The sequence below is a fragment of the Canis aureus genome, chromosome 4 (assembly GCF_053574225.1).
Source record: "Canis aureus isolate CA01 chromosome 4, VMU_Caureus_v.1.0, whole genome shotgun sequence".
NCBI lineage: Eukaryota > Metazoa > Chordata > Mammalia > Carnivora > Canidae > Canis > Canis aureus.
The window spans coordinates 15,415,065-15,430,431 of NC_135614.1; the positions used below are offsets into that span (position 1 = coordinate 15,415,065).

The following is a 15,367-nucleotide window of genomic DNA, read 5'->3' on the forward strand; positions in this document are numbered from 1 at the left end:
AAAACTATAAGGAAGACAAGCAAGGTAGAGCAAAAGATCTCAGTAATAACCTATGCGATCAAACTCTGAATAACAGAGCAGCTCTTTACGATTGAAAATCATTTTGAATTCATAGCTAATCCTTATCCCCACAAAACAATCTGGAGATAAACCAATCAGTTTCCAGCGTGGAGAGTTAAGTCTCTGGAGCTCCTGGGTTAACATCTTTAATGAAAGCTACATTTATTTTATTTGAGGAGCTTAAAAGAACTCCCCCATCTGACCAACAATTAATATCCAAACCAGTGATGTGCTGAAAAATCTCTATGACCATAATTGGGAGTCGCTACAAGTTACGTCGTCTAGACGGAGGTGAGAACAAAGATGCTACTGAATGTGTTGTCTTGGGTCTTTTTGTCTGGCTGACCTCTCTGTAGATGAAAAATCGGTGACAGCTGTAGCTGTGTGCGGCACAAACATCGCTCTCAGTATTCTGTGTAACACACACACTTCAGCTCGCTTTGCTTTGTTTCCAGAGGCGTTTTATTCTCGAGTTTCAAAGCTGAGAGGCAAGAAAAAGTGCCAATTGGAAGTCAAAAACAAAACAGCGAGGAGATACACTTTAATAGATTCATCTGCATCGCTTTGTTAGCAATCTGTGGTTCAGACTTTCATTTCTCCCTCACTCAAATGAAGCACATCTGAGTCACATAAAGACATAGTCTCTGAATAGCAAATTGTCATAGGAGGGGGAATAATCTCTGGCCCCTTGTCTGGCAAATAAAGTTTGCAAGTAGCAGTGGAAGAACTGAAGGTTGTCTGGACTGGTTCTAGTGCCAGCTTCCAATGTTTGATTATCTACATAAACCCAATATTTCATCCTGCTAAAGTGGAGTAGAAATCTCATGAGATCATGCCTTTAAACAGTATTTCTAGTACTTCCTCCTGCTCTCAACCGTGTTCTTTCTCCCCACCCCCTCTCTGTCTCTGCTCTCTTTGTCTTCTCTCTCTCTTTCTCGTGTGTGTGTGTGTGTGTGTGTGTGTGTGTGTGTGTGTGTGTGTGGTTTTCTTTCACAAGTTCTGGCCGGATCTTAAAGCAACACGAAGCTGAAAGATAGTTTTTGTGTGTGCTTTTGCCCATTAACAATGCCTCCGTTTGAACTTACTTGCTGGATATCACATGCCCAAACTCTGTCATATAAGGACAGGAAGTATTACAAGTATTCAGTATGATTGAAATGTGGGGGCATGTGAAATCTCAGAGTTAATAATCTATGGACTGTTTTGTAGTGAATAAATACCAATGGGTTAAAAGTGTATTTCACACACACACACACACACACACACACAAAGCCTGTCCAGAGAGAATCAGGAAACTTCAAGTCTGAAAATGAAGGTGATGCTCTTTTCCATGCCTTGATAAAAAGCCAAAAACCTAGCAAACAGATCCTTCTCTGTAAGTGACAAGGAAAACCTGGCCCTTTAATTAAGACAGCAGCTGCCACATTTGTGATAATGTTCGCTGAGCTTCACGGTCAGCATCCCAGTGGTTGATTGAGTAATAGGCCAAGACTCTGGGGAGTCTTGCTGTAACAGCCCCGTACTCCAAGTTTTAAGAGGAGTGAGGCCCTATAGCTTAGCGGTTATAAATTAGGAATGGGGAGCCAGACAGGCCTGACTTGAGGTCCCAATTCTGTCATTTACTGGCTGTGCGGCCTTGGGCAAATTATTTTACTCTCTGAGCCTGTGTACTCAACCATTAGAAGCGGAAAATAAAAGAGCCTTACAAGTTTGTACAAGAGAGCTTCTAAGTTTGCTGAAAGGATTAGGAGAGAGAATTCCTATAAAGCCCTGGCAGGTAGGATGTGCTCAATGGAGGGCAATGACTTTATTTTATTATTATTGAATTAAAGGTTCTACCAGTTGTCAGTTGGTCCCTGGGGTGTTGGCTCATTGATTCATCCCAGAGTAGAGTTCTTCACACTGAGTGAAATTCCAGTGGAAGGAAGAAGGAAGCGGAGGCAGGAGAGAAAGTTCCATTCATCAGCTAATGTGCTGTTGACTCTGAACCTCCCCACTGAAGGGAGAAAATTAAGCTTCCGCCTTTGAACTCTAAACCATGAGCTAAAACTAGAGAAGTGTCCCAGACATCTTCCCACTTGCCACCCCAGAGATACTGAGGAAGACTGGAGGGAATCAAGGTGTTTTCAAAATATAGAGCAGTAATGAGGGAGCCAGAGATGGACAAAGTCTTAGCTCCATAAAGGTTATGCGGAGTGCAGGACGGTATGGGTAAAGTGAGCAAGGGGCAACTTGGTGATCCCTATGGAGAAGGGAACATTCTGGGCTCTACCAGCAGAGCTCTCTGTAGCCTCAAGAACATACTCTGCATGCACACATATTCATACCTGTACGTGCACACGTGCACAAGCACAAGTGCCCTTCTGATTTCAGACATAAGCATTTAATTACCTAATAGACAATGTAAGACCTACAGCTAAGAGTTGGACCCCAAACTGGCACTTAGCACACAGTCACGTTAATATCAGTAGTTAGCCCAGAAATGCTTTCTGATATAATACCTAACACCCACCAAATGGCTTCTCAGAACAACAAAAAAAGAAATTATTACAACTAAATATCAGTAAATGTCAAGGCAGGGATCCCTGGGTGGCGCAGCGGTTTGGCGCCTGCCTTTGGCTCAGGGCGTGATCCTGGAGACCCAGGATCGAATCCCACATCGGGCTCCTGGTGCATGGAGCCTGCTTCTCCCTCTGCCTGTGTCTCTGCCTCTCTTTCTCTCTCTGTGACTATCATAAATAAATAAAAATTAAAAAAAAAAAAAGGGAATGTCAAGGCAGTAAATAGCACCTAGTTGTTTCAGCTAAAAATGATTTCTCTATCCCTTGCCATATCCAAACTGTTGGCAACCCTGTTTTCTCTGCTCCAAACACATATCAAATCTGGCCATGTTTCACTATATCTCATTCCCATCCCTCATCCAAGCATCACTACTTCTCACCTGTTGCTTCTCTCACCCCTTGGGAATCCACCCTTTATACAGAAGGCAAAGAAATTATTCTAAATGTAAATCAGAGCACATTGTTCCCCACTTCCGCAGTGTCTTTCCACAGGGCAGATGAGTGGACCTGCTGTGGAGTTTTCCAGTTTTCCAGTTTTCCACCTCATTTGTCTCCCCAGTCATTGGTCCCTTCACTAGAAACTTCCTCCTCCTTTGACTCCTTTGCACTTTTCCATAGGGTTCTTCACTGACCACTCAGGGAAATGGCCACCATCCTCGCAGCCACACACTCACATCATTGTTTTCCTGGTTTATCTCTTCTAACTGCTATTCGAATGTCATTTCCAAATGATCAACTTTCTTAGTATCTGCCTCTCCCAGTCTAGAGTATAAAGCTCTGTGAGGGCAGACATTTTTTCATATTTACCACTGATTCTTCCTATTCCTAGAACACTGTCTGACACATACTTTTGTTGAATAAGCATGTGTTGACTGCTTCCTATGACCAAGAATGATAGTAAGGCTCTTTATATGGTGCCTTTTTTTTAATACTCTCCAACATTTTGAAGGTGGGTACAATTAGTATTCCCATTTTCACAAAAGGAGTATGAGACATATAGATTAATAATTTGCCTCATGAGACAGCAAGTGAATGATGGCATCTGTCTTTCAAAAATCAAGTCTATTGAGACATAATTTATCGATAGTAAAGTATTCCCATTTTGAGTATAAAGATTAATGAGTTTTGATAAATGTATGCATCTGTGCAATCAGTTACAATTAAGATATAGAATATCACCATCACCCCAAAGGGTTCCCTTATGTCTTTACTAAGCTACCACTAACTAACCCAGGCCCCTGGAAAATGGTGATCTGCTTCCTATTGTTATAGATTAGATACAGCATACAATCCCTCGTGGCATCTATATTTAGACCCAGTTTAGAAACCACATGCAGTTACTTTGTTTGGCCCTAAAGCCATTTCTAGCATTATCATCTTCTTTGATGCATAAACAGGTGACATTCAGAAATTTAGATCAGATTGCTATACATTCCAAAATTTTCATAATAAAAGCCAATTGTACAAATGTAAATATAGATATGTATCAATGAATGTAGATGACTAAATAGCCATCATTTATTAAGGTAAAAAAGTACTCAAAAACTAGGTTCAAATTCTGCTTTTGCTTCTTCTTAGACTTGTGACCTTGAATTAGTTTTTCACATACTAAGTTTTAGTTTCCTGATCTACATATAAAAATGCACATAACTATGCCCACATTACAGAGATAGTAAAAAAGATTGTGAGAGATCTTATAATTAACACAAAGCATAGGTTCCTGCACCTAACAGGGCATGGATAACCGTCCCAGTTGTTACTATTTCTATTCCAGAAGCTAGGCCACACTGCCTTAAATTCTGAGTAGTGTTTGTCCTTTCTAAGTGTGATGATTGCCTGTTGAGACTCAGGCATCTCTGTGAAATGGGTAGAGAAAGGAATTATTACTCGGATCCTTCTGATGGAAAACCCATAGAGTGACTGGCATAGGCTTCAAAGGGCAATGTTGGCAGAGTGAGGTTAAGAACGGAGATTTTTCCAAAGACCCTCAAAGTAATTCCTGCACATTATGCATTGCCACTATATTCCTGTGAAGCTGGCAGGAGAAAACTGCCCTCGTGGCATTTGGTAAGTGGGAGATCTCAGGCAAGAGTGTGTTAAATGCCTATTCTGACTGTTAGTGTTAAATAATGACAGAGCAAGGATTAAAACTTTAGCCTGTGGACTTACCATTTTCTTATTCCTGAGTGTGTCTATTCCACTAACTTTAAAACTGGAGCTTTACGTAAAACGAATTACTAATCAGAGAAAATGAAGAGAATAAAGAGACAGAAGGGAAATGGAAAGAACCCATAAGAAATTTGATGGAATAAAGATAAACATTGAAAATGGTAGAAGTTGTGAATATGGCCCATATGTTCTTCTGAAGCCAGAAATTACCCAGACAAATAGGTGGGAATATATGGCTGCTAGACAGGCAATGTACCAGAAATATCCATTTAGGGATATAGTAATCAATATGTTATCAAGAAATGTGTCTTCAGGATCATGGAGATTATGCTGTTCGAATGATGACTCAGAAATTTCAAAATTCTTGGTCTGTAGCTGCATAAAATGAGTTATTGGCTTGAACCAGAACAGAGAAGACAGACTTGCAAGGCAGAAAAAAAACTGTACTCCCTCTTAGCTAGCTCCTTGCAAAAGAATGTTGTGATAGTTGGTGAAGAAGTACTTCCTAAAATAAGAATATCTGTTTTGGGTACAGACAATTTTTAATATTTCAATGTTTAAAAGCATTAGTTTCCAGCAGTGTTTAAAATTTAATAGAGTACGATGTTCCAGGATTCTCTTGCCCCTTTTCTGAAGACACAGAGTGGGGAGGAGGGTTTTGCTGCTATGAAGTCATGAGCTACATAAAGCATACCTCTTGAATACTTGCTGGCACAGACTTAATTTTACTCCCTACATTGTCAACCTACTTTTCTTGCCCTTTCAGATAGAGCAGAGTGAAGGTTATGCCTTCATCTTTTTGATGGAGATATAGAACTTCATTCTTTCAGAGAAAGGTACTTTCTGAGTATTTGTAAGGAGGTCTTATTCCCAGGAGGGCTTAATGAATACCACAGGTGCTCAGATGTCAAGAACACTTTAAGAACAGTCCTGCCTAGAGGCAGGATGACAAATCTTAGTGGGAGGTGTTTGAATTATGCTGGAATTCAGAACATGCAATGACACACTATACTATTTTACATCAGTTCATTCCTATCCCTAGCTCTTAAGTAATAAAAAGAGCAAAACAACACTCCATGTTTCTACATGCTGAGGATGTGTGGGATGTGTGTGCATATGTGGTGAGGTTCGGAGACAGAATATCTTTACTCTTTATTAAAGTGACCCTCTCGGTGTTTGAGCGCCATAGTTCAATTTTAACAGTCGATCTGAGAGAGAATAGACAGCTAGGAAAAGACAGACACTCAGCAAAACTGGGGATCAGTAAAAGTTATCACCAATGTCTTTTTATGAGACCACAGTTACCTTTCGCCCCCACTGTGTGACTTCATGATCTCTGTGTTCAGTTTTCCCATCCTAACCACTCTGCCTGACCATTGCTAGAACTTTCTGAGCTCTTATCAAAATACTGAATTGGGCTTTTCTCCTTCAAGGCACAATGACATGTGACTGCACATGTGTCTGCTGTGGCTCTACATAGCATCTTGTCAGATGTGATTTAGTGCTAGTCATGAAAAATGAACAGTGTGCCCATACAAATTTGAATTTTGCATTTTTCCAGAAGAACTGGAGGATCAAAAGATATGGGGCTCACCATCCTACAACACAACAATCTCCAGGAGTGGAGTGGCCACTACTCCTCTTTCAAACAGGGTAGGCAAGTTGCATTTTCCCAAGTTCCCAGAGGGGACCCTCCACTTTTTTTACTGTTTACATGGGGTGCAGTGTGTGGTTAGCGGCTTTCACCACTGCTAGCCTCTGCCCTGTGGGAGCACAGTGGGTCATTGGTATTTCCCAGCCAGAAACACAGAGGGGAGTTGAGAGCTGGAGGAGGGGCCTCTATGACTAGCAGATGTGTCATTGTTGGCTGTTCACCTATAGGCACCACTAAACTTACACAGTTTTGGGAAGACCCGTTATGCTTACTTTGTTATTTTACATTAGAGCAAAAGCTAAATTAAAATGACAAAAGGAAGGATCAAAGACCAAAACTGTCCACAGCTTCATTACCCAAACAAATCACTGTTGTCTTTGATTGTGTTACCTGGAGAACTTTTCTGTAGGCACATTCAATGATTATCTATTTGAGGTAATGTAGATGGAACTGTGTTATTTTATATGTTCTCTTTATGTTATACTAGCAATCTACTTGCCCTTTTGTCTTCCTTTTTTAAATCTCTTTCCAGTACCCAATGTAACTCTACAAATATGTAACAACATCTATACACGTAGATATAGGGGCATTTTGTTAGGAAAAAATAGGATCGTGCTGTGTACATTTCTCTGCAACCTGCTTTTGTCATCTAACAATATATCACAGATATAGGGGAGGTTTGTATGACTTGAAAACCTGTGACAAAGTCTCAAAGAGCATCCTACAAAGTCTTTATCTCTTCATAGAGGCTCTATTTCCACCCACATGGCTGCTCCCAATGATCAGCAGGTCTTCATGGTTAAGCACACACCCAGGTGCTAGATGCACCTCAGGTAGGCTCAATGGGAAAGCCATGTCATTGGGAGCCCGGGCTTTGGCATCAGACCAACATTTGACTCCTTGCTTTGTCACTTACTGCCTCTGTCACTCTTGGGTACAGTGCCATTTTATTCAAGAAACTAGTTAAGAGTACACAATAAAGGTACAGAAGAACAAGGGCCCCTCAAACTTGATACAAGTCAACCTTTAATAGACTTACCCAGGATTTAGCTAGAAGAAAATCTGAAAATAAGCTGTTTAAATTCTAGCATATATGTGACTATAATATGATGTCTTATTATGAATTATATATAAGGAAGAGTACCGTAATGTTTTTGGTGTTGAGTTATCCTAAGGATCTTAATCATGTCTCATGTTTATGTCTGTATGGGGGAGGGGGTTATTAACTCATTCATTCATTTTAAAATTTTGATCACAAATGAGAAAACAATGTTTGTCTTTAAATGAAGCTAATAGCAGTGAGCTCACAGAGGCCTCATGAAGACTGCAGGAGATAAATTTATGGAAAGTTCTCAGCTCCCTTCTGGCACAGGGTAGGCATGCTGCCATGTTCCTTTCCCCCTTCTGCCCACCTCATGGCCAGGCCCTGAACACCTCCCTCAGGTGTCTAAGGCCCTAACATCCCTCTTTCTGTCTCCTCGTCAAATCCCTTACCATCTTCTTACTCCTTTTCAGCATCTTTGATACCCTTATCTCCACTGCCAGCCTGTAAGCAAGGGCAGGAACCAAATCCCTCTACCCCTTAGGGTTTCTTGGACTGAAGACTTCAATGTAACTTCTACTCACACACTGGGAAACCCACAGCTCAGGGGAACATGGAGAAAGAAAGGAGTTCCCCAGGGCCGATGTCACAGGTAGTTACTGTCTTGGAGGATGTGCTGCTCTCTGGCTTCCTGTCCCCCTGTCCCTTCTCCCCAGGGTGCCTCTGACTATTTTCTCTGCTTCTAGTCTGCCTGTCTTTTTTTAGTTCAGGTGTTGGACTCCAAGTGTTAAACGCCTCACTCTAGACCCAATCCTGCAGTGGCGATGGAGCAGGCGAGGAGCCGGAGCCTGACTCCTGGGCTCCCAAGTGGGTGCCAAAGAAAAGGATGTTGCAACTTCGTTTCTGTCCCAGTTGTTGCAACAGGTTTCATTTGGGGCTTTACCTATTTTCCAGATGTACAACCTGGCTGAGGCTTCTTTTCCTTCTAATGACAAAGTGTATCCTTTCTGCACTATGTAAAAGAAAATACAGCCTTCAGTACTCCATTGAGTATCTTTATAGCTTTGTAGTTATTCAAAATAGAATTAGGTAGCTGTGCAATGATAAAGAGGATTTTAAGATTTAAAAAAAAATTCATTGCCATAATTTGTCTCCTAAATAATAACAATAGGATGAACTATAGCCTCTTTTATCTGAATTTCTGCTGTCTTCGTTTAGTCCATGACACAGCGCCCAAGACCTACATTATTGCATTAAGTTTGCAAAGCTATTGAGATGCCCTTGAGTAAGATTCATCATCTTGTCCTAAATTCTCCACACGCTCCACTAAAAGCCTAGTGGCAGACTGAAGGGATTGTCAGAAAGCATAAAAGACAAAATAAAAATTTTATGCTCTTTTAGGCAAGTGAAGATTTGCCCTCTAGCAATTTCTGATATTAACTCATTAATCCTCACAATCTATCTAGAGGATAGATTTCGGGTAGGAGCAGCCCCTGTCATCTCAACTGCTTTTGAAACTTGCACCAAACAGAGCACTGGCCATTCCCTAGGGCTTGATCTGAGCATCTCCTCGGAGTCCAGGAGGAGCCAGCACTGGGACAGGCAGGATTCAGAGATGTCTCTCTTACTCTTTTCCTCTGTCACCAGGACAAGCAGTGGCCTAGGACTATGCTTGGTTGAATGCATTGCTGTTACCATCTTGAATTTTTGTTCAGATGAATGTTGATCAAGAAATCCTGTATTTGCACTTTGCACTGGGCTCCCCAAATAATATAGCCAATCCTGCCTCTTACACCTCCTAGAAGAAAAGATATTGGTTGTGTAGCATTTAGGTCAAGACATGTGTCCTTGATTTCCAGACTGATGCCAGGGGAGGCAAGAGTGAAGTCCACATGTCCTGTTGCTTCATCTGTACTCTAGTTTCACTCTGCTTGCTCAAAACTAAATTGGGCCATGTGCTGAGAATGGTACCTAGTGCTAAAGTCTAGATATTTTCCTTCTTGATTCTATTTGTGCCACATTCACTTCATGTTTTCTTGGTTTGAAACCTGTTTACTTTATAGTATTTTTAATTGTTGCCATATAATATCATACCTTCTTTGCATGTGGTATCTCAACAATGTGCAATTTCTAATAGCATGAAATCATAACTTAGGAAAACATTGCTGAGCTAATTACAGGGACTATCAAAATAAATCCAAATCTTTCCTGGGCCACAGTCCATATCTGAATCATAATAAGTGTGAAAGTGTTTACAAATCATTACAAATTTTCCACATAGTTTTGCTCAATGTTAGGACCAATCATGTTTTTTCAGTCATTTGAGTCGATGTGTTGGATCACCTCCAGTGAGAACACTGATTTTAGAAAAGAGCTTCTTAGAGATTATAAAAATCAAAAGACAAAATTAAAATATCCCTTAAAATGCAAACTGTAAGGAACATTATTCATAGAACTACTTGAGTATACCCATGAACATAATATATTGTTTATTTTGGAAAATATTTCACTGATGTTATAAAGGCAAGAAATAGAAGTAGAGGATAAGCACTTTATTTTGTATATTCTAATGAATTCAGATATGAAGAAAATCCTATATAAGCCTAAAAATTATATAATATTGAAGCAATTTGTTTTATGACAAAATTAAGAGAATTATTTTAATAAGTATTTACCTAACATTACTTTTATGACACTGGAATTGAGCTGCTACCTCAGCATTATTCTAAGACTGATTTTTCATCACTTTATTCAAGACTCATTGTACCTACTGTGTGCAAGGCTTTGGAAGAGTCCATTAATGTTTTATGTTTCTTACTCCTTCACATGTTCTTAGTCCTACCAGGCTGAACAACTAGAAATACATTTTGAGAAATAGTAAACTCATTCTTTCAAATCCCTAAAGCTATGCCTATAAAAATCTAAATATTATATTTTAAAATTCAAGGAAAGGGGGTTTAGTTTTTTATTCTGATAAAAATGTTTATCACAAATGTGTGCTGGGGGCTAAAATGAGTTTCAGGGAGTCCATGAACCCTCAAAATTATATGTGAAATTCTGGGTGAAGGAACATTGTTCCGGTGTGAGCATTTGTAGCTGTCACCTGATTCTTACAGAATCTGTGACTCCAAGCACTACCAGACTGCCCAAAGCACAATCTTCTGCTAGGCTACTCAGTCACTATCACCAGACCCTGATGTACTCAAAAACCATAAAGTCCAAAATAAGTCATATTCTTTATTCTGAAAATTCTCTGGAATTCTGTGGTCGCATCATTTTGTTGTACTTGGCATCATTTAGTTCTGTGATTATTTTTCCTGTAAGTGAAGTGTATATTCTCCATGGGGATACAAACTAATTTTGAGCCATAATTATTTTTGGCTACTGCAGCTTAGATACATATTGTATCCTCACATATTCATGCAGTGTGATCAGTGTTCTGAGAATGTCAGAATTGAGAGCATAAATTTCTTTGATAGAAAAGAAAAGAATTTTCAACTTGATTAGTATTTTGTTAAATAATATGTGTGAAAATGAGAAGGATTACATATTGATAACACTATGAATTGCTAAAAGTGGAAATTATTATTATGGTCAAAATGATTCAAATGAATTCATTCCAATCCCTTAACTATCTTGCTTAATAAAAATTTTTTTCTAAAGAAAATTTGGTTATATGAGAACACAAAATGAGACAACTACTCTGTCTTTGAGTTAAAAGCTTCAAATACCACCCTCCAGAGATTCTGCAATGTGCTATATTTAATTTAATTGATCTAGACCTCCTGTCCAATAATAGTAAACTCTCCATATGCCACTGCTTTGGGAGGAGATTGAGAAAATTTGAATAGAAGTAATACTTTAAATATCTTCATGACAACATACTTATGTCCATAGTGATTACTAATCTGTAAAAAAGCAAAGAATTTGATGATATATTAAATAAAGAACTGTGGTGATAGCTAACATTTGATCTCAAACTTGGGATATACCACTAGCTCTGAGGAGATGTAGCAGACATTTCGGTTTATTCATTATCCATTGTCTTTTTCTCCTAGTAAGCATATTCTAATTTCCTTTTGAGTATCCTTTCCTCCCCAAACAGCATGTTTAGTGATAGAAAGCTGACTTATCCCCACATCAGAGCTGGATCCAGACCAGCTAAAACCAGTCAGCAAATCTACTCTCTGATGTAATGACCAGAGCCCATTGAGGGCCAGTGAAACACAAGTTCTTTGCTGAGATTTTCTAAAAAAAATAAGTTTGTACCTTCTTCTCTGGGAGCTACCAGAGGAGATCTTATCTCTTTTACTGCCTAATGTGAATTAAGAAGCATTTAGTTCCCCAAAGCTGAGCCTTTTTTGGATGAAGCAGATACTTTGCAGGTAGAGAGAACAGTCAGAAAGAAAATGGGATCTTTGACAACATATTTTCTTTTTTAAAAACTTTTTATTGAGGCATAATTGACATATAACATTATATTAGAGCTTTAGGTATACAATATGATTCCATATTTGTATATATTGATAAATGATCACTACAGTAAATCTAACTAATATTCATCACCATACATAGTTGTGAAGTTTTTTTTCTTGTGATGACAACTTTTAATATCTACTATCCCAGTAACTTTCAAATATACCATACACTATTATTAGCTATAGTCACCATGCTATTCATTACATCTTCATGACTAATTTATTTTGCGTTTCTCTGACTTGTTTCATTTAATATAATGCCCTAAAAGTCCATCCATGCTTTTGCAAATGACAAAATTTCCTTTTTAAGGTTGAGTAATATTCCATTGTATATATATTCCAAATTTTTTTTATCTGTTCATTCACAATGGACATTCCATATCTTGGCTATTGTAAATAATCCTTTGACGAATATGGGAGTGCATATATTCTTTGAGTTAGTGTTCCCATTTCCTTCAGATAAATATCCAGAAGTGGAACTGTTTGATCATATGGTAGTTCTATTTTTAATTTTTTGAGGAACCTCCATATTCTAGCCCTCATTAATTTCTGAATCAAACCTTGCTTGAATTCTGACCTACCGGTGACTCACTAACTAGTCAATAAGTTACCTTTAGAGTTGTTTTTTCTGCATAATACAGATGAGGTTGTAAAGTCTACAAATCTAGAAATACTACCAACAAGGGACAGTTGAACACATCTGCAAATTTTGTCTCTAAATACTATTGCTATCACCTTTTTAATAATATGGAATGAGAAATATTTTTTAATGTAGTAATGAAGCCTCAGAAATGTTTCCTATATTCAAGTGATGAATGAGCATTTATTGAATGATAATGATGAGTAGTATTTATTGACTACACACTATGTTCACAATAATAAAAACTATTTTATGAGGAAATTGAAGCTTAGTTTAAGTAACTCGTCAAAAGTCACCAACTAGGTGGCAGAGCTAGGACTTGAATCCATGTCTGTCAGACAGCAAAGCTTATGCTCTGAATCCCCACCATGTATCCAAACCTTAACAAAAGAAACATAATTATTGCTTAAAAGTAGTTGGCATCCTCATGGAGACACATGCTTTACTCACAAGAACAATACTCAAAAAAATCAAGTGATACAAATTACAACAAAATGATGGGCCTGTGGAAACAGAGAATTTTCAGAACTGCTTGCTCTCAAGCCAGTGGCAGAGGGGAACCAGGAAGAGCTGTGACCTACTTGCAGGAAGTTGAGGAATGTAGCTACCCTCTGGGTTTCAGGCTCCTCATTTTGCAAATGGCCTGTTGAAAGAAATAACTTTTAAATTCCCTTCCAGCTCATAGAGTCTTGTAAGCTTTGTCAGAGGAAGATTTCAGAACAACGTCATGTGAAGTTTCAGTTTTAGTCTTTAAACATGGAGCTAAGTTCATCTTTTGGGTGATATTAGATATTCCTTTTATAACTTCATTAAAAGGATTCTGAATCATGGCAAGACAATTTCAACCTCCAGATAAGTTAGTCCATGGAATAACACAACCAGGAAAAATAAGAGTCTGTTCAAAGAAATATGGCTGATGTTTTTCCATGCATATAACACTGTTTGGTCTAGCTCAGATTTTTCTGATCAATTGTTGGCTGATTCTCTTATATTACATTACGTAGATCTTTAAAATATGTTACTTAAAACACTGAGAGTTTTCTTGCCAATAACTTCATGATTTTGAATTTCCAGTAGGAAAATCAGGAAGAAGATGACTATTTGTTGTTGAATCTTGTGACTTTCCTCTTAACACACTGTTTTCCAAATTGGCTCAAGAGCTCTTGGTCAAATTCAGATGTTAAAGGAAAACTCTACCTTGACTACTTCCCAAAGATCAGGGTTGGATAAATGTGTCATAGTTCCTCTGATGATGGTGTTTTAGATGAAAAGCTAGTATAAAGTCACTGAATTAAGACCTGATTTCATGTTTTCAATAATAACTCCCCATCTTTGTCAGACAGCTACCAGATTGCATAAAGCAGCAGACCTGTCTGTACCTTCCGTCCCCAGAGCTCTAGCCCTCACCCCATCACATCTTAAAATTACTAATTCATGTGTATTACACAGAAGCTTTTTAGAGGAACAGAGTCTTTCAGAAGAGAAAAAAATCAGAAATATTTTTGCAACATCAATATGACAACTGGCATCTAGTGTATCAATATAATATTGCTATAGAACAATAAATAAGTACAAGAAGTCTGTGGATGACTGGATTACACACAAATAATTTCAGGTCTCCTGGGTCCTATCTAGTGCAAAAAAAGTCATTTATCTAATGGACCTCCAGCCATGTAAAATCTCATATGGCTTTTGAAGAGTACGTTATATCCTGAGAAAGGCTAATTGAACCTCTTTATAGTCCTATTCTTATCAATGAACTTTGTGGAATTTGAAAATTACCCAGGGCCTGTGAGATTGCTAGTAATTTATAAATTTAGTATAATTCCTCCCTAAATTTGCCCCATGGTGTACCATATATATAGCACAGAGATTTATTAAGGTAGTTAATAGTAAAAATTGGGTTGACATGAGCAGCATTCAAATATTTATTAAAATTACATCTAAGAGGCCCACAACACTCAGCACTCATTATTAACACATAAAATGGCAGGTGCACAAAGCAAATGATAGATCACTTAAATGCCTGAAAGAGTTAAAGCAATTGTTTCTTTCACATTAAGGTAAGACTGAAAACTATGAGAATCTGATTCTTTTGCATTTATTCATTGATGAGAGGGCCAGTTGTCATTATTGCTAGATGAACCAGATACAGCAGTCCTTATGTCCTCCCACTCTCCAGGAACATATTTGTTGAATAAAGTGCACATTGAGTAATATTTTTGTGTTGACCTGCACCATTCTCCCATAAAAATGTTCTTTCCTAGATGGATCATTCCTCTCGGTCTACCAAACACATTTTACCTTTTCTTGTCGCTAACCATATTGCTTAGTATTCCAAACCTGGAACTACATCTCTTCAACCTTGCTACATTCCACCAAGCCTTGAGACCCAGCTCCAATGTGGCTCCAATGTTGCTACCAACCCCCTCCCCCACCCTATATCTTCTCTTTCACTATATGATCTTTCTATGCATGTGGTCCTCTCCACAATGATTTCATAGACAGCTAGGAGATAGAAACTACACCATGTCTTCCTTGGCATACCTCGTTGTATATAAAACAATTTCTTATAGTCTATGCTCACATTGTAGATACTAGGAGGCAGACTTGAGAAGCATCATCTTTTTTGTCTGACTGGCACTCAATTTGCAATTGATCCTGGAGATACTGGACACACCACTATATCTTTGTATTCATTCCACTATGCCAATCATTTTTCTTTTTTTTATTTAAATTCAACTTGCCAACATATAGGATAAC

At 38.4% G+C, this 15,367-nt stretch overlaps 1 long non-coding RNA gene across 1 annotated transcript in view; it reads right to left on the reverse strand.

The window, feature by feature from the left end:
* The window catches only part of LOC144312227 (uncharacterized), a 158,483-nt gene that overhangs the window by 67,526 nt on the left and 75,590 nt on the right, over positions 1-15,367 (reverse strand). The gene's annotated exons all lie outside the window — the stretch shown is intronic.